Source organism: Cyrtonyx montezumae, unplaced genomic scaffold, assembly GCF_038088225.1.
Source record: "Cyrtonyx montezumae isolate F1298 unplaced genomic scaffold, pur_monq_1.0 scaffold_3, whole genome shotgun sequence".
Lineage (NCBI taxonomy): Eukaryota > Metazoa > Chordata > Aves > Galliformes > Odontophoridae > Cyrtonyx > Cyrtonyx montezumae.
In genome coordinates, this window is record NW_027072034.1 from 129,099,480 (window position 1) to 129,119,763 (window position 20,284).

At 40.4% G+C, this 20,284-nt stretch overlaps 1 protein-coding gene across 4 annotated transcripts in view; it reads left to right on the forward strand.

The window, feature by feature from the left end:
• Positions 1–686: 686 nt before the first annotated feature.
• The window catches only part of TAFA2 (TAFA chemokine like family member 2), a 182,230-nt gene continuing 162,632 nt past the window's right edge, over positions 687–20,284 (forward strand). For 3 of the 4 annotated variants that reach the window (XR_010622577.1, XM_065743371.1, XM_065743369.1), the window contains exon 1: positions 1,145–1,265. The gene's annotated coding sequence lies outside the window, so the exon portion shown is untranslated. Of the gene's footprint in view, positions 710–1,144; positions 1,266–20,284 lie in introns of those variants that run through there. The other variant, XM_065743370.1, reaches the window with a different exon arrangement.

Below are 20,284 nucleotides of genomic sequence, written 5' to 3' on the forward strand. Positions count from 1 at the left end.
CAACCAGCTGCAGTGGCCGTTAACAGGGCAGAAAGAGGAGAGCCCTCGGGGCTGTGACTCCTAATAAAACCACCTGCCGCCTCCCAGGCCAGCGAAAACGGACTCACCGGCACCGCTGGGAAAAGCGGGGCTTTCCCTCCGCCGGAGCCGCCGTAAGTGCCTCCTGTCTCCCTCTGGAGGGAGACACAGTCCAGCTTTTGGCTGAGGGCGCTGCCGCCTCCCCCCTGCCCCTGCCCCTGCCCCTGCCCTGCCCTGCCCCGGCCTCAGCCCCGCTCGCGCCCCAGGGGCGCTGCCCGGCCCCGCGTCCCCTGCCCGGCCATCGCCCGGAGGGGTCCCGGGGCAGTGCGGCACCGCGGGGATCCGCTCTTTCCGGCGGCCACGTGTGCGCGCGTGTGAAACTTGGCAGCCCCCCGTCCCGCTGCTGAGAAAGGAGGGGAGGAGAGAGGAGGGAGAGCCGCGCGTGGGGCGGGCGGAGCGGCGGCTCAGCCCCGCCGTGCGCGGGCACCGCTGCCGAGCGCTCCCAGCTCAGACACAGCCGCGGGACCGAGAGGGAAGGAGACAAACGGAGCCGACGCGCGGCCGGGAGGAGACGGGCGTTCCCCACCCGCCCACCGGCACTGCGCGCTGGGAGCTGCCCGTGCAGCCCCGGGCCCCTCCGCGCTCCTGCGCGGTGCGGAGCCGAGCGCGCAGGCGGCGGCTGCTGTTGCAGGTGAAGCCCTCTCTCTCTCTCTCTCCGTTTACTTTTCCCAAGAGAGAGAAGGAGGCAGCAGGAGGGGGACGCGGCTCTGTGCGGGGCGGGCAGGCCAATCAGCGCCGCTGTAACGCAGGGATCGCTGCAGGACGCGCCGGGTTTTCCTCCCATCTTCTGCCACCGGGGCTGAATCGGGACCGCACGGACCGGCGGAGCAGCACCGGGCTGCAGGACTCCCTCACCCGCTGCTTTTCCAACAGCGAATCCCTTTACTTCTTCTTCTTTTTTTTATTATTTTTCTTTAATACTCTGAAATCGTGTACAAGAAACATTTCGTGCCCTCCCCCCCCCTCCCCCCTTTCCTCACGCACTTAACACCCCCAGCGCCATCGCCCCGCCGGATCCCCGCTTTCTCCTAAGGAGGCTGAACCGAACGGCGTGGAGCCGGGCGCGGAGCCGCTCAATGCCGCGGGCCGTGTGCCGGCGATGCCCGGGCGCTGAGGCCGGAGCTCCCCGCTGACGGGAGGCGGCCGAGCGCGGGGTGCTTCCTTCCATCAGCACGGAGCGGCCGCAGGTACGTGGGAGCGGAGCGGGCGATGTCCGTGCGCGGGGCCGGACCGCGGGGCGATGCCGACCTCCTTCCCGCTGCCCGAAAGTTGGGGAGCGTGGCTCGGAGGGAGCTGCCGTCGCCGCTCCGGCCGCGGAACTGCGACGTTTTGGTTGTAATCGGAGTTGGTTTGGTGAGGCGGACCTGCGGAGCCCACCGGTCTGTCGGTCCGACCGCGTGGGAGGGGGGGAAGGGGCCGCTAACTCGCTGGACCCTCGGGACGCGGGCTTTTGGACGGCGGATGGCTGCAGGTGGAGGTTAATATTGCCATAAAGGGATGGTTCGTAGCTTCGTTTCTTTCTGGTCGTAACGCTCCCCAAGTTGTGGTGCAGGGTACGAAGCCTATCTTGTCGTCCGCGTTGCTTCCCTTCCGTTTCAGTGAACTCGTTTAGCACTAAACGTTACAGATTCTGTATTCCGCAGTGAAAAAGGTTTCTCCTTGCTCCGTGCCGTTCATGGCTCCGCAAGGCAAAGTTTTAACATAACCCGTGTTGTTCCCGTTGAACTGTACGATTGCACACCCCTAATCTGTGCAGAGAATACGGAGAAATAGCCTGCGCTGCCCTGTTAGGAGTTCTCAGACACATATCTGCAGCATGCTTCATTCCTCCCAGGAGTTGAAAATCATTGCTTCAAGCATTTTAAATTATATGTGTAGTTACAGTTGTCTGTTTCCAGCATTTGCTCGGAGATAATCAGTATTTTTGCAAAGCACTGAGCACTTCACTGCTCCCACTCACCCCATGGTCGACTCCGGCTCTGCATTCAAAGAACCGTGCTTCAGCTCCTGGAGAACCCTCAGCTGGAATAATAAACACACTCAACCCCTATCCCGGGAAGCCCCGTAAAACATTTGAGGTCCTGGGGTCTTCTGGCAGCACTGGATGCATTTAAATTACTATTGACTAAATGATAATTGCTATCTGGTCTCTCTGTTTCACCGAGTAGTTCCAGACATTAGCATTCAGCCCGCTACATGTTTAATACTTTAAAGCTACTTTATGGGCTGATCCGAGTGAAGTCGAATTGGTAAATGAAGATTATGTTGTGTAGCAGAGTATGCACGAAGGAGTAGTTCAGTGGCACAGAGAGTGCAGCTCAGCTGAAGTTGGGAAAGTGCACATGGAGGCATTGGTATCAGGAGTGGCAAGGGTTAGCTATTCCACAGTAATTGCACAGTCATTTCATACCAGTGCCTCTAAATTATTTTGTGGGTAATGAACAGTGGTAAAATAATTCATAGAAATTTCATTATTAAAAATTTATTTGGGAGAGCTGATGCTGCTGAGGCAATACTAAAAGCTGTGTGTTTTTTAGTTTTACGGAGTCCCAATTCCCCAAACTACAGTACTGTCACTGTTATAAATGTAAACTCTCCATGTGCCGTAGTTATAGAGGAGAGCTTTGCTCAACTAGTTGGTTGGAGGTCAGAATTACTACTATTCAGTGCTTCATGTGTTGTTAGAGCATAAGGGGGTTCTCAGAAATGTGCTATTAATTTTATATATGCTGCCGGTAGCGTCTGACTTTGAGATAAAATCTTGACTCCTGTCATACTGTTATAATCAGAGAATGATGAGTAATGTGGCAGTGTCTTCTATCACACTGGATATGCGGGGTGACCTTTTTCCCATCTCTTCCTATAAGCAGAGGGGTTTCAGCTCTGCCTGTAGGTTCTTGCAAGGCACTTGATAATTCCAGTAGGGAATACATGAATAACTAGTTCTGCACGGAAGTAAATAGATGTGTCTACAGATGGATGTTGGAGATTGCTTTACTGGCAAGTTGCAAAGTGATGATTCATTGAACCCTGTCTAGGTTTACACAGAGCAAATAATACTTTACACTGAATTGTGGCAGCAGAAAAACATGTAGCAACCAAGAACTTTCATAATTTTGTGGCAGGTGATGACAGGCTTGATAAAGGACTTCTTTACAAATGCAGGCTCTATGTTTCTGGTGAGAAAAACGTACTGTGGCATTTTTTTTAGATCTGAACATCTTAGCACGTAAATTTATTGCTGGCTGTATTACTACTCACCAACCTGTGTAAAGCATAAATAGTGCATGAGCAGTATGATGCATTAATTATATTGTGTGTTTTACTTACTATTAATAAGTAATGGAAAACTGCAAACTCGTTATCCATGTTAAAGGAAATCACTGACTTTGGAAGACAGAGAAGTCACATTCCCTAATACTCATCTACAGAAAAATGTGATTCCCATCTTGAAAAATTATTCCAACTGATACAAGTATCAGTAAGCAAGCAGTTCTGTGTCTCTCTTTTCACTTCTGCAGTATTTTATTAGAAACGCTTCATTAAGTTGTGTTATTCTGAAGCTGTTTGTTCACTGAAAACTAAAATAAAAATCAGGAAGTTTATCCAGGAGATCAGTATTATTTCCCTTGTTAAGTACTGAAAGTTCAAACAACAACAAAAAATCCTTTAACTTCACTGTGTCAGAAACACCAGCACTTATTTTTGTGATAAACGGGTGGCATTTACTGTTGCAATTCATCAATGTATTTATTAGTCGAATGTCATCAAACAAAGGAAATAACTGAAAGCAAACAAAGTCTTCACAATGATACAAAGGCTACAGCAAGTGAAGACTCAACAAATTTAATTAATTAGTGCTCAGTCTCATATTTACACATCTCATTTGAATGACGCGTTTGTTGTCTTTCTGTCATTGATTTTCTGCTGTATCTCCAGATAATTCAGGTAGCAACCACTTTTCATTTCTAAACACATTTTCCATTTTCCTTTTGCGGTGCTGTATTTTAAAGGGATTGAGACAAAAGTTATACTTCGATGAATATAACAGAAGGGTCCTCCCATGTCAGCAGAGCTGAACACTGATCTGGCCCCATTCATGACCATTTTTATGTATTAAGAGGGGCATCCTGAACTGATGTATACTTTCATTGCTCTATTGAAGTAGTTGAAGTGCTGACATTTTAAACCAGCTGGAGATTTGCTCCATTATCTTTAGATCACTGAATTTAAGTGTGAACCCAAAAAGGATTTCAATTGCTTTTTTTTAGGGTGAGAAAACATTTACATACTATACTGAGCTTCACAGGAGCCATTGTAAGTGGATTTGAAATAGTTTAGAACTACCCGTTGGAGCTATTATAACAGGAATTGTGGCCCAGTTATTTAGTTTTGCAAGCTGTCAATGTATGCTTCAAAACACTCTTCGTAACTGAGTCAGAACTATAATATTAGACATAGGAATAAATGTGGAAACATCAACAGCAATGCCATTCAGTGTCGAGTGCGATCTCCTTTTGCTCTTGGTAGAACTTGGAGAGGTAGTGATTTCAGTTCTTTGATTGTTTATACACACTTGCAGCCATTTGTAGTTACCCTAGAGAGTCAGTTATTTATCAGAAGAGAAGATAAAATAATAATGGCCACCTAATGTACTTTTTCTTACTGCTAGTGGAAAACAGTCACATTTTTAAGATAAACAATTCAAGGCATTTGTAGAGAACTTCTTTCATGTAACGTGTTTTGAAAAATGCTATCCAAGAAGAAAGAAAAAATAGACATAATGGTTTACAGTACTAGTTACAGTGGAACACCATATACTTAGAAAAAATATGAAGAAGTCACTAAAAGAAAAGCTTTCTTAGCTTTTTCTTGTGTTGCTTGTGTTACAACACTGATTTGTAGGAATCATTCTAACCGTAGATACTGCCTGATGTAGCCATTGCAAATGTTTCCTATAGATTAGATCCCTCCCCCTGGCACTATGGAAGCAATTGCATATATGATTGTATGCATAAAAATTAGGAAATGATGTTTGTCCCTTGTTTTTAAAGCTCATCAAACCTTGCAGTCTGCACTGTGTTAATGGCTTACGTATTCAAGCAGTCCCGCTTCACATCTTGTTGATCTTGTAATAGGAAACCTGAACACAGGTCTCACAGCACCAGGACAGCACTGTACACAGCCTCCTGTACTGCGAGCATCCATCTAACAATGCAGAAGGGAGAGCCACAGGACAGGGCAGCGTGCAGATAAAAGCAAGTAGAGTACTTTTTAAGACAATGAGTTGTTTGGTATTCTTCTGTACTTAAATCATGACACGGAACTGAGGTGGTGTAAGGTGCTTTAGACTGCCAAACTTTGCAAATGAATAAATGCACAAGCACAGTTCAACTAACCTACTCAGCTGTAGAAAAAAAAACAATTGAGGAATGGACTACTTAATATGAAATATTTTTGAAACGAATAACTGAATCTTTATTTTTGGTTGCATGCTGGTCTCTTGCTTTGTGGAAGATTTCTTGCCTCTGTTGTGATATTAACATCCACTATTTGAAGATGAGGCACTGGACTAGATGGACCACTGTCCTGATCTGATAAAACAATTTCCCTTTTGAAATACAAGGAGGCGTAATTGCAACACTGTATATTTTAACTGGCTTATTAGAACCAAACTGCAATTGTCTTGTGTTCTGTTTTCGATTCTTTTTTTTTCTTTTAAAAGAAAAACAAGATATAATACATTTTAAAATAAATCTCTCAGTAACATGCAGTCTCACACCAGCTCCTTTAGAGACAAGAGCACAGACCTGACAAGTCTCTCGCATTTGCACTGATGCTTTTGTATCAGCTTTTTCCCTCCTGCTCCCCTCACTGCAGTTTCTGCATCACATATTGATAAGGTGGAGTGGTGGCCTCTGCTACATCTCACTACAACCTGAAGGGCTCTGCAGTGTTTGATCCTGTGCTCGTGTCTGTCTCACTTGCTGTACCATGGTTCGGGGCAGGGGATATAGTGCTGCCCCTGGATCACCCAATGGCTTTTTGTGCCCCTCTGAGCATCTCTATGGGGCACTTTTCTTGGATACAGTCTCTGCCTGTGGCTTCTCCCTCACCATAGGAAACCACTCATAGCAAACGTATCCCAAGGCCTCTGATGTGCAGGCTCAGATTAGGGTCCTTCATGGCTGTGCAAATGGGAGATCTGTGAGCACTGTGTTAGAACTGTGTGGTTCTTGATCCCCTTTCAGTGGAGACTTTCTGGTAAGATATCTGTTTGGTGTTTTGAATTCTAGGCTCAACCATAATTCATTGTTAGCTGCTGTATCGTTGCACTTAATGACACTGCAAAGTATGTCAGGGTGGCTTGGTGGAAAATAATGTCATTCTGTGCTGTTTGTATGTAGCAGACTGACTGGGATTTGGATCTTTTCCAGTAATGGATGAGAGTTAGTACTATCTGAAGCTTGTTTCATGGTTTATCTAAAATGAGTTAGTAGTCTTAGTCTGTTTTTTACTGTAGATCTGGCCAGACCATAAAAGTGACCGCTGGCAAAAATGAGGATGTGCACCTGCTGTGTGCACAGCGAGGCAGAAACTGAGCTCTGATCAAGCAAGGCATTTCAGCTGCAAGCATGTGGCTTCAATGGGACTAGTCAAATTAATTATGTGCTTGCAGACTTTTCTGAAGGGAACCTGAATAAATGTTGCCAACTGCTTGGAGAGATCCATGTTGAAGGCATGTGGGTGGGGTGCTGCTGAAATGGCTGTTTGTGTCTGTATTCTGGGTACAAATTCAGGACTTGAGCGTTGTTTCTTTGGGTTGTCAGCCCTACAACTCTGTAAGCGTTCATTTCTCTTATCTTCAGAGCAGACTATATAACAGCAAGTAATGTTCAGAAAGATTCTGGTCTGTATTATAGTATTAGAAACTACAATTACAGTCATGTGATTCTTCAAATGTGAAGTTACTGGTGTAGCACTGAAGTAAAATACCCCTTTCTGACAAAGTATATCAGGCTGTGATATTTCTGCAAGAAATGAGGTCATGTTTAAAGCTTAACCACAGAAAAAAAAGATCTATTTCTGTGCCATGACAGTAGAACAATACTCTCTGCACTGTGTTACCTGTGTTTATTCAGCTTTGATTTTTTTTTCTTCTTTTAATCTCTACATTGTAACAAATAAGCTATACTCAAGTAAGGTGGTAAATTTTATCTTGATGTCTGATAGCGGCAGTAAATAAAGTGAGATAAGTTCTGGTTTATAAGCTTACTGGAATCAAGACAAGAAAAATTGTATTTGTATGCTAACATAACAAGTTGTAAATTCAAATACATTGTTATCAGCCAATATGGTTAATGTTGCCTGACACTTCTCATTGTATGATCCTGCTTTTTTCTGTTCAATCTAAAACCATGAAGGAATTCTTTTGCACTGGGATTAAGATAATACTTCAAACACGCTACTGCCAAAGCACCCAGACCTTCTCAACCATGGTGTTTGCTCAAAGAAATGTAGCCATGAACCCAGGTGCTGATTGAACTCCAGCATTAGGAGATGTGTTTCTTCCCCGAGAGGAGAAGGAATGTGCATTGATTTTCCTTTATGGCAAGATTACAGTATTATATTCTGTTTTTAAACATTATAATTTGATAGAAGTATTACTTTACCACTTAGATCATCTTGTGGTCAAAAAGAACTCTGAGGAACTTTCTTCCCCTTTTCAGATGTATGTGCTTCACCTGGGAATCTGAGCCCACATGCTGCAGAGCTCCATACATCACTTCGTGCTTTTAGATGATGTTACAAGGATGTGTTAGGCTTCAACTGTCACATTTCTAGAGGACAGTATGGGCTGCGTGGCCTGGTCTTGTTGTGACTGTGCAATTGCACAGTCCTGTTCTGATCACACCCGCATCCTCTCATATAGTTGTTAGAGTCGCTGATCACGTCTAAGTGTACCAGGAGGAAGTCTGAGCTTAGCTCAGCCTTTCTGAGCTTTCATTTTGAGGCAATGATGTGACTTTTTGTTTTTACAAGTGTAATTATTCCTAAATGTTTCAGAGTTTCATTGGAGTTGCTTTGATTTGTTGCATCTGTTATAAATACAGATTTGATGTCTGGCAAATAAACACTTCACACTCTTACAAAATGAAGTATGCTTTTGAAAACATACTTGGAGCAATTGACACATAACAGTTACCATGATTTCTTGTAAATAAATAAATGCGAATTATTCACCTATATGAGTTCTAAGTAAAAGCCCATGTGAAAAAAATGCTGACACTGCTATCACCATAGCTGCATGAATGCCCTCTCTTCAGCAATCTTACTCTCATTCCCACTTTGAAATTTGAACTTGCAATAATGACACTTGTATTCCCCTCTTCCTCATCATCCACCCAGCCACTCATAATGTAACTTTTTCTCCTCTAGCTCTCCTTGCCCTTCCTTTTCTCTTCACTGTTCACCTTATCTGCATTGGTGTCATATGATCTTTCGGAATGTCAAGAAAATGCAGTCTGCAGTCAGCATTACCAAATTGCTTTCCTGCCAAAAAAGTCTCTTTTCATGTGCCATGACCCATCATCTCACAGTTAGCTGCGAGTCATTCTGATTCCCAAATTTACAGTATATTTTCTATTTAATGAGCTATTAAGCATTATGCACTTTTTAACTTCATCCTTTCTGACTAACTGCATTCCTCCTGATAATTATAGCTTTAGAAAGAAACAATTAATTTGAAACCAATTCTGCAATAGAAGTGACATTATTTAGATAGCATTCCTCCATATCTATTCTCTAGGGATTATCTCGTTAGAATATATTTATATTTGGAAACTCCTTAAGACTGTTATGTCAGTCCAATGCCACCATGCTGTAACAGTAATATAGACAAGACTACCGCATATGCTATTTTAATAACACACAAAATGAAAATAGATAGATGGATGGCTTAGTAATTCATTCTTATTTTGATTCCACCCCAGGAGAGCATTTTGAAGAAACTTAAGTTGTACGCAGATGCAAACAGTACTCCATACGTATTGCATAGGAGTAGTCTTTTTGGAATTGGGATGTTATTCTCATGTTTTCATTCATTAATGTGAATGTTCAGTTTGTTAGAATGATTTTTAAAATTAAGCTGTTGCCTAACAAATATTTTGTAAGAAACTGCAAATGACTCAGTTGAGTGAGTTCAATCTTTGTAGCTCATAGTTCACCTTGCGTATCTAATAAATCCAGCAGTATCTACTAGTTCAGGTGATATAATTCTGATTCTGTCATTGTGCTTAATTATATCTAGTTATTGATTATTCCAGCTAAATGCTGGAAATATATAAGCATTCTACTAGTAGCTTTGCTTGTGGTTCTAATCTTCATTTTCTTCCTCTACTACTTAGAGTTATGCTTTAGCAAAATATGAAAATGATTGACAGAGGGAAACTTTGTCCGTGACCTTGCCATGGCAGGAAGTAGAAATATATGTTTTTTAGTCATCATATTTCAGTTGTGAACCCTGTGTTGAAGCAGCACTCAAAGTATGTCTCTAACAGCCTTTCTTGCTTACCAGAACTTGTGTCCAGTTCTCACAGTTACTTTTTGGAAATAATATCAAAAGCATTAGTTGGGGGTAAATTTCTCTGAATCAGTATTGGGTTAAAAAGAGTGCAATATCCATACGATGCACAATAAACATATGGACACTCTAAATTCACAATTTATCTGTGTCTTAGATGCCTTTCCATTCCCTTTTGAATGACATCTTCACTTTCTCTTGAAGCTGGAAAGTTTTGGTCCAACACTACTTCAGTTTTGTAGCAAACTTTTCTGTTTTCTTGTCAAAGTAACATGACAGGCCTGATTCTGTCACCTGAAATATTTCTCACTAGTGAACAATTAAGATGATTCAAAACTGCACTTTTAAAGCAAAATATCTGCTATTCCTCGGAACTTCTTAACCATTAAGCAAAGGAATAAAAAATATAAGTTTACCTAATACTACCTGAACTTTACTACTTTATAGAATCCCCGAGGTTGGAAAAGACCTCTAAGAAAATCCAGTTCAACCGTCCACCTATCACCAATATTTCCTACTAAATCATGTCCCTCGGTACAACATGTAGATGAGAGGTAGATGAGGGGAGAGTAGTTGTCTACCTTGATTTCTGTAAGCTTTTTGATACTGTCTGTCATAACATCCTCTCAGGTAAGCTTAGGAAGTGTGGGACAGATGAGTGGACAGGGAGGTGGACTGAGAACTGGATGACTGGCATTGCTTAGTGGGCTGTGATCAGCAGTATGGAGTCTAGTTGGAGGCCTGTAACTAGCAGTATTCCACATGGGGCTGGTATTTTTTAACATCTTAATAAGTAACCTGGATGAAGGGATAGAATGCACCATCAGTAAATTTGCTGATGTAGAGCTGGGAGGAATGGTTGACACACCAAAAAGTCTGTGCTGTCATTCAGAGAAACCTGTGCAGACTGGAAAGGTGGGCAGAAAGGAGCCTTATGAGATACAACAAGGGCGAATGTAGAGTCCTGCACCTGGAGAGGAATAACTACATGTATCAGGACAGATTAGGGGCTGACCTGATGAAGAGGAGCTCTGTGGAGAAGGATCTGGGTGTCCTGGTGGACGATGGGTTAACTGTGAGCCAGCAGTGCACTGCTGTGGCCAAGAAAGGGCTGTGGTATCCTGGATCCTGTAACAAAGAGTGTAACAAAGGTTGTGGGAGATGATCTTCCGCCTCTGCCCTGGCAAGGCCACATCTGGAGTACTGTGTCCAGTTTTGGGCTCTCCAGTTCAAGAAAGAAAGGAAACTTCTACAGAGATCCAGCAGAAGCCCACAAAGGTGATAGGGAGCTGGAGCATCTCCTGTATGAGGAAAGGCTGAGAGGCTTGGGACTGTTCAGTCTGGAGAAGAGAAGACTGAGTGGAGATCTTATTAATGCTTCTAAATATCTAATGGCTGAAGTCAAGTGGATGAGGCCAGGATCTTTTCAGCAGTGATCAGTGACAGAACAAGAGGCAATGGGCACAAAGTGGAACAAAAGAAAGACCATGAGAAAACCTTTATTTTTAATGTCACAGAGCACTGGAACAGGCTCTGAAGAGAGCCTCTGGAGTGTTGTTCTCTGGAGATATTCTAACCCACCTGGGCACTTTTCTCTGCAACGTGTTTCAGTGGAATGGTAGTGAGGAGGAGGGCGGAGGCACTTCCACTTGCTTGTAAAAGGCATTTAGTCACAATAAATATAACAATTCTAACAGAGTTGCGAGCTGCTTATGTATGAGCAGTATTGTGACATTCAGAAAGTTTATTTGTATCAGTCTGCATTATCAACAGAAACCTAGAGAGAAATGTGCATAATTTTTCTGTCTGCAGTACATACCTGATTAAGCAGTGGGATGTGGAGTTCAGATCACAGTAATGATGGATTGTAAAAATTTAGAGAGGTGCACCTTTCTCTGTTTTAACATCTTCAGGGTTGTTTGTTGGTGAAGTACCATTTTCTCAGTTGGTCTTTGCCACAGAATGAATCAGGCGTAGGGGTTTTTGGTAGTAGATGGCTTTTGTGGAGGCAGAGGTGATGTTGGAGCTCAGTGCATAATTATATGTTGGCTCATGCACTGTAATTGTGTCTAGTAGAGGTTATCTTTATAAAATCCTTATTCTCTTTATTCTCTTCTTTCTCCTCATCTCAGAAGAGTTCTTGAAATCATTTATTTTTCCAAGAAATAAGAAGCCTGTCATTGGAGTCCACTGAAAAAGGAAATAGCTTAAAATCTTCCACTGTTTCATTTTGAAAAGTTGTGGTTAACTTTCTCCAGTGATAAAGACATTTAGTTTTTATCCAGGAATTCTCTCTTCTGAAGTTGCTCCATTAAGAAACTTTTGAGAACAATTGGGAACTGACCCTAGCAAAAAAAAAGGAAATTAGAAAGCGAGACAGGGAGAAAAATACTACTTCTTACTTTGCCTAATGCTTTGTCATGTTTTCTGTTGTTTGGTGGTGGCCAAATTTCAAGTAACACTAATACAAGAGGACTAATAATGCTAATGCTTGCAAATATTGAGCAGTTGTTGCTGTTTCAGAGAAATGAAACTGGCCTTGACCTATGCCTTCTGTTTTGTCTCTGTTTTGTGCTCTTTTCACATATTGAAGAAATTTCATTTGTGTTTCTGAGAAATCTCTAGCCATATATAGGAGAAAGGCATGCTTGCCTATGACGTCACCATAGAACCCTGGTTTGTTCCTGGCCATTTCATTCTACACTGTTGTAAATACTTTCTAGCATTAAAGAAGACAGCATAATAATTGGGGAAGAGGAGAATGAGAAACCAGAAGTTGAAAATGCCCTTCCTTTTTTAAATTTTAACAGTCTTTAACTTAGGCTTGTGTCCAAGAAACATTTCCTTAGACGAAACCAAATCTATCATTCCATTAGATTTTTTTTTCCTTGACTGTTTGAATGAAATGTTGTCTTTGATCAGTACTTGTGTACTAACGATTAAGAACTTCTTCATACTTATAAATGCATGCTTCTACAAAAAATGGGCTTCTAATTGGAATTAATAGTAATGCTGGATTACTTCAGTAGTGTTGCAATACTAGAGTGGAACTTGCTTTCTTTTTTTTTTTTTTTTCTGGGCTTACCAGCATAATAATTTATAGTAGTAATTTTCCACAAGAGTTTTAATTTACCATTTAAATTTCCAGTGAACTTGTCATGAATCCCAAATTAGGTCTATTTTTCTTTACTGTTTGAGGGCATTTCTTCTATCCCTGAGTGCTTTCAAGCCTCTATTCATTTCTCTCTCCTTGAGTGTAGTTTTTATTTTGCCAGTACATTCTCACTTTCAACACTGTGTTTCTGTGTTTCCTTAATAGGTCTAACTGGTCTGTAACTGGCTCTGAATAAACAATCAGAAAAAAAAATAAAGTTGTTTTTAATGCTAAGAATCAATTATAGCAAAATATAAGATGGATTTAATACCAAGGGTTGTCTTACTCTTCAGTTTCCCTCTTCCATTTGGTAGCCCAGGTTGTCTTGCCTTCTGCAGTTGCTCAAAGATCTCTTTAACTGAGAAACTTTTTGAGAAAATGTTAAAGGTCTTCAGCAACAGGACAAGGATGCATCTAATTTTATAACTGCTAGCTATCCTGTTGTTACTGTTAGTTATTAAAATAGCATAATGCCTCTCTGTGGTTAACGCCACGTGTTCAGTACTCTGCTAAGCAGTTCTCAATACTTTAAAGCTTTCAGACTGAGTGCCACACACCTCCTTTTTAATTTTGGTCTCTGAGGTGATGAACGAACTTGAAAACCTGCTCAGATGGCCTAAATCTGTCAGACAAAAGAAAGTGGAGCCCTTCACATAACTGTTGCGGATACTCTGAAATTCACTCTATGAATCTCTCATAATACAAGCTCTTTGGGTGGCTGGTTTTGATTGAAAAGGTGAAGGTGGAACCACCTTTCAGCATTTTCAACACTAATAAAACTTGTAGCTGGAATTACCTTTAACCAATATTAGCAAGTCTAGAAGTAGGAGAACAGCTAAATTGTGTTTTACTATCGTGTTACTCGATTGGCCTGAAAATATTTTTCCCAGTGATTCAATTTTATAATTTGAAATCATATAGCTAGGTGAAGAAGTAGTCCCATGGTATTATGTCTCTTTGCCTGTCCAAATGTATGAAAGTAATTTTATTTGCTGAAGTCATTCTTTTTAATCTTGAAGCCTCTGCTCAAAAACATATTAAATCCCCAGGTTTTTTTTTGTGAAAAGTAATAATGGTGCATCATCAAATAAAATTCCTGAGCAATCATAAACTTTTTGAAAAGAAAATCTTTCTAGACATCTTTTCAAACAAACAAAACCCCAAATGAGCTACATTGGATTAAAAGTAAATATCCCTGTAGCTGAGATTCATTTTATTGTTACACGAAGAACCTTTGCAAAGATACATTCAAAATTGCAGTGTCCTAATTTAATGATAATAGAAAATCCTTCTTTAGAGATTTAAGTGATATACAAAGGGTAAAAGTCTTTTTGTGTCATCTTACTGCTGCTTTGTGTGGTTATAAAGAGGAATGCAGTGCTGATTGTTTTCTAGTGTTGGAAATTTGTTCACAGCCTACCAAAGAGGACATTAGACACAGAATTCAACTTGAAATTGAACCTAAAATGTTTCTACATGTAGCTGTCTACTTCTGTGGCAGTTGTTTAACTTCATAGTCAAGGGAAATCAGGGATAAGATTCTGGTGCATCACAGCACTTCGAAGACTCTAGAGCAACCTGCCTGCAGCCCAGGACAGCTAATAATTAGCCTTGCCCCTCACCCTATGTCATCATGGTGGCAGCTCTTCCCTTCCAGGCAGCCTGGCTCAGCCTTCTCTGGGCACACACCCATTGCTCAACAGCAATCAAAACATTATCCTAAGACAATTCCTCTTCACTTAGCAAGTCAAAAATTTGGACACCTATGTTCTAGAGTATCTTGTGTGCCTTCCAATTGCTATTCCAGGAGGAAGCAGAATCTGATATGCCTTGCCAGTCTCTTCCTTTGGAGCATCTGAGGTGACAATGGATGGTTTTGTTAGGGACCTGAACCACTGAATCTTGGCCCTTATCAACAGATGTGTAGAGTTCTATTTGCCCAAGTTGGTCAAATTGAATAATTTGCTCTAAACTTGTGGTTTAACAATCTGTATTAAGAATTTAAAATGTGCCAAAGTATCTAAGTTACTTGTATAGGATTTTTGGCACTGTTTCAGATCTATGACATGAAACTCATGGATGTGACTGTTAGTCAACTGAATGGAGCAGTTATGTTTCAGTGTCCAAGTTTAGATGTCATAACCTTGAACTGAATCCTATCCCAAGACCTGATAGGCGACAGGAAGAATAACAGCATCATACACAATAATTATTGAAATTAATTAACCTTGGGTTTGATTTCTGTTAAAACTTGTTAGCAAATTGGGTAAACTAGATTGAATGCTTCTGATAATTCTAAGAGAAATAAATAGAGCATAACTTTTTTTTTTTTTTTAAACAGGTGTGGAAACTGTGAATTTGCCCTTTGAACAATGTAAGTTACTCAGAAAGTAATGCCATCCTAATTATTCCCCTTGTTACTGCAACAAATTCAAAAAGCACAATGACACTATTTGATGGAGAAAATTCTAAGCTACAAAACAGTGTTTTTCAACATAATCACCGCCACTAGCAGGCTCTTGATGAACAAGAGTCTGCATGCTGTGGTCATAAACATCTGCACCAGCTCACGTTAGCCATGGTCACTGTCACCACTGCTGAAATGCACCCACTGCCTCACTGTGGGCACATTCACTGGGTGGTCTCCATAAATGTTCAGCAAGCATTGACACGTGTACATTTTTTTCCACATGAAGAAATTAAATGATACACACTTGATTCATACACACTTCTGTGCCAGATGCCATTTTTTGAAACTGCCCCTTTGCTGCCATCACATGGCAACAAAATATAATGGAAACTTCAACCTCCACCACTGACATCTGCCTCTGGTGCTGTTGGCCAACATAATAAAACAGGAGGCATTACTTTCAGAGCAACCCTCGTAAATCATAAAGTACATGACAGTAATTGAATTTATTTCTCAGGTCAACTTCTGTTGCTGAGCACTGTCTAGAAGGGTAATTAATTTCAGAACAAGAATTTAATGTACTATACTATAATAGGTGGAGATGAGAGGAAGAATTTTCACACAAATGAATTAGTATATATTGAATGAGTATGAGAAGCTGCTTGTGGAGTTTCAGAACAGTAAACCACATGTATAGTCTAGAGGCATATTCCATGTTCATTATTTTTGTGACAGTGGCACTTAGGGATGAGGTGCTGCACAAAAATAAAGCAAACAATTTTACTGTCTGTTTTAGTTTAGCTGCAAAGCAGACCCCTGCGAAGCCAGTCTTTCAGTCCTTCTCATTGCAGCTGCCTGCCTCTGAGTCTGTAGCTGTAAGTCTGAACTTTCTCCTAATTGCAGCAGTGGTCCATGTGTCTTGAACTAGCAGGACCAAGAAGTATATAACTGTCAGTGTCTGCCACTATTTTATCAAAACAGTGAGATCTTCATGGTTTTGATTTTCCCATCAAGGATTTGACTGAGAATCATTAAACTTCTTTAGTCTGGCTGTTACGTGGAGTATAGCTCTACTGACATCAGTCCCCAGATTCACAGAGTCAAACTAAAGGACTGCTACAGGATAATCTGTAGAAAAAAACACCACCACCGTAACAAGAAAATAAAACAAAGCAAAGCTTCTTTGTCTGTAATGGGAGTAATTGATGTAAGAAGGACATCTTCTGTAGTACTTTTTAGATTATTTAACTATTTACTGCATAATATTAGCCAGTCTTAAATTTAAAAAGTTTTGCTTTCCATGTGTCCTGTGAAATGATTCTTAGGAGAGGCAACAACAGTTGAAGTCGTTGGATAAAAAAATGCAAAACTGTTAAGCCCCAGCCCTTACATGATTAGACAGTAAACCTCTCTCCTCATCTCATATCCCCCTCTTTTTTTCTTCTACAGCATTCCTGTCCTCATTTCTCACTGTCAGCAAAATAATTGTTGACTGCATTTTGATTTTTTGAGGGTCTTCAAGGCTTGTTACTATTTCTGGACTAAGAAAAATTAATCTTGATTTCCCTGGCATCAGTATTTGAGAAGCTCTTGTTGCATTTCGCCTGTATTAGCAGAAAGTCAATATGTGACTAATTAGAGATTAAATGCCCAATGAGAATTGAGTAATGCAGCTTTCTAACTTCCCAATTAATGGCAAAACACACAAAAATGTTAATTATGGTTGGGAGGATCCTAAGTACCATTTTGTGAAGAGTTCTTTTAGCTTTAATTGCAAGAAATGATGCAAATAATGGAAGATATTTGAGACAAAAAGAAGGTTTCTCATGACACATATAAGACGGATATAAAATAACTTATGACAAGGAAAGGAATTTGAATAAGCATTATCCTTCTTTGCCTTTTTTATAGCAACAAAAATGTTTTAAACTTGCTTTTAAAGTGCCCATATAGTGAAAAAGCATTTAAAAATTCCTACTATATTATTTGTGATAACTTGTGATAACTGTTATCAGAGGTTTCATAACTAATGACCTAATCTGTCTTTAAATGTTAAAGTGCATAGATATACCTAGATTGATGGATGTGGTTTAATACCCTAGGGCTTTTCATTATTGGAAAGAATTAGCATCAGCAATTTGTACAGCTGAACTGATCCTGAAGTATTTAGGTAAAAATGAATGAAGGAGGAACGTTGTTCAACTCTGTTTCAAAATAACCATTGTAGGTTTTTGACCAACCCATAAACCTGTGTATGGGTACAATGCCCATAACAACTTAAAACAAGGCACCTATTTTAATAAGGGAATACTGCATCTGCTTTGGGTTTTTTTTTTTTTTTCCTGAGATCATACAATAGTATTTCACAAAAATCAATACAAACAGCTGCCCAGCAGTACTTGTGTGAAGTAGGACTTTTCTGCTGAATACACTTCATTCCACTCTCTGTATCCCAACTATGGGATAGAAGTACTTCAAGGTTATAACCCCGAGTGGTCTCTAGGAAGTAGTCCACATGCTGTATACCTGCATTCATACTTGCTGTGGACAGCCATAGGCTTTGAAAAAGAACAGAAAATAAAACTGATTTCTGTATTTCTAAATTACTAATGTGGTACCTTTTGTAGGACCTGTATAAATGAGGATGCATGTATTGTACTTATAGTAAATACCTGTCAAGAGCCATGAATTCCTTTTTCCATATTAAGCATATTTTGCTATTAACTTGGGTTCACTATTTGCATTAAATTCGAAGCATTAACTTTGTAGCATTTTGCAGGTTTTACTTCAATAGTTGTACAGATGCATTTAAGATCAGTCCTCATTTTGTATTAAAAATGGAGAGAGATTACGGAACATTGGAAGATCTTCTGATTTGTCTAACTTTTCTTTTCCTTACAAATCCCCAAAGAAGATTTCCCAGAAAAAAAATAATATTCTGAGTACAGTCCCATTTCTTTTTCATGGCAGTGTAGAAATGAGCATCAGAAAAACTCACTGTAATCTTCACTTTCATCTTGTTTTCACTCTAAGTACAGACCAGGATTTTTGCTTTCTGGGGAGCTCGCCTCATTTCATGTTGTGTCTGGCTGGCATGTTGGTAGTTGGCTAGATCAGCAGTACTGCTTAGTGCTAACGGGAATGAACCTTCACATGAGGGCACAGCAGATTTTACCTTGGGTGATGCAGATGTCTTTCTCAGAGCCAGTAAACTCAGTTTTCCCTCTCCCTCCAGTCAAAATTTTTTTGGAGAGGATGTCTGCATTTTCAGCTGATTGTACTTTATGTTGAGGATATTATGTCCTTATAGCTTCCATTGACTTCTGTTATAATTTGTAGTTCTGCAACTCCAAGTAGAAACTTTCAATAAATAGAAATTAAGATGCTGCATATAAATTGTGAGACTGCCTGCATAACCTACGCTCATTTGTTCGTGTAAAAAGATTTTACGCATAAAACAGAGGCCCATGTGTTAAAAAGCAAACTCTGAATTTTAATGACATTCCCCACTTAAAATTGTATTTCAGGTACTTGTAGCTGTGTCTTACTGAGATGACCAAACTCAGAGTTGTATGAAGCCTACTCAACACTAAATGTGAAGGCACTACCAGATCAAAATTTTGAAAACTTTCTTGAGATATAGCTTACTCCAAAGGCAGTCAGAAAGCCCTGGAAAAATGAGATGAACTTTAGCAAGTCTTGCATTCAAGTAGCCTTCTCAAAGTAACTAGTTCAGATTACTTAGTTCAGTGACTGGAGCTATTCCCAAGTATGGGTGAGAAGACCTTAGCCTTCGTGCTTTAGCTGGAAAGCTCAGTTAGCCAGGAGAAGGCGCTGTGTCAGTGGAGCTCATCCAAGGCCAGAATTGCTGTGGACTTTGGGTGCTAGGGAGAGTAGTTACAGCTTTGAGATACAGTGATGTGGCTCTGTAGTACAAGAGATGATAGAGGATTCATTTTTAGCTGTGACACGCACTGTTTCAATCCCTGGTGAATGAACCTTGAAACAGTGATCAAGTTAGCTAATCCCAACAGCATTTGAATCAGTTTTTCTAAGCTGAACAAAGCTATCATTGCAGGTGCATAGTATTCTGAGGATCAGAACTGAATTTTCTGGGGTGGTTTTTGATTTATTGGCATAAATGTGCCTAAGCTGAGGCTGCAGGCTGGAGGATTTCAGCTGATCAAATTTCCTTATTTTCCTGTAGTTCAAGACTATTACATTTTGGACCTTGATATGTGTTGAATTCAGAATTCTACAAAGGAATGCTTTTATGACCTTGCCTTTAATTACTGAAAATGCTCTGTTTCCACATCACATTTTTGAAAAGCAGTTTTCAAAATTGTGGAAAATGAGAGCTTGAATAGCAATGCAGTTATCTGTGATGACCTGCACAACTTGTACTGACCTGTTTTAATATTAAGGGAAAAAGTATCACCTTTTATAAATCTTACCTGACTTACACATTCTGTTTGATTTCAAGATATTGCTGTATTGTTGATGCTTACGTATATGGGAAATTTGCAAAAATACAACATATTCCATATGAGAGCTGCTTGACAATAGCAGACACTTGGAAAAATAACTTGGGAATCCCAATAAATAACCAATACTGAGCAATATTCTAGTTCAGTATGAAGCTTCTGTGCTCTGTCTGAAGCAGAGTAAATGCTTTCAGAATCTTTATATTGTCAATTAAAATTACCTACTTCAATTATAATGTGTCCTTCAAAGGGCTTACATAGAGACAATGTCTGTGAGATGGGAGTTTATGGAGAAAGGTCATCCTCGTGTTAACAGAAAGCATTTTATAGGAAACGGGGTGAAACAATTGCATCTGTGCATCTCAAAAAAAAACCCAATAGAGGACTATGACAAGAGAAATAAACAAACAGAAAACACGTAGGTTTTCAATTCAGAGCTCAATACTTGTTTATAGAATAAAATATGCCCTCTATGGTTAACTTGAAATAAAAGGAAAGCAGTAGGGATGCTTTTTTTTCTTTTTTTTTTTTTTGCATCTTTCCCACTTCATACATCTCAGCACAGTGTTGTTTAC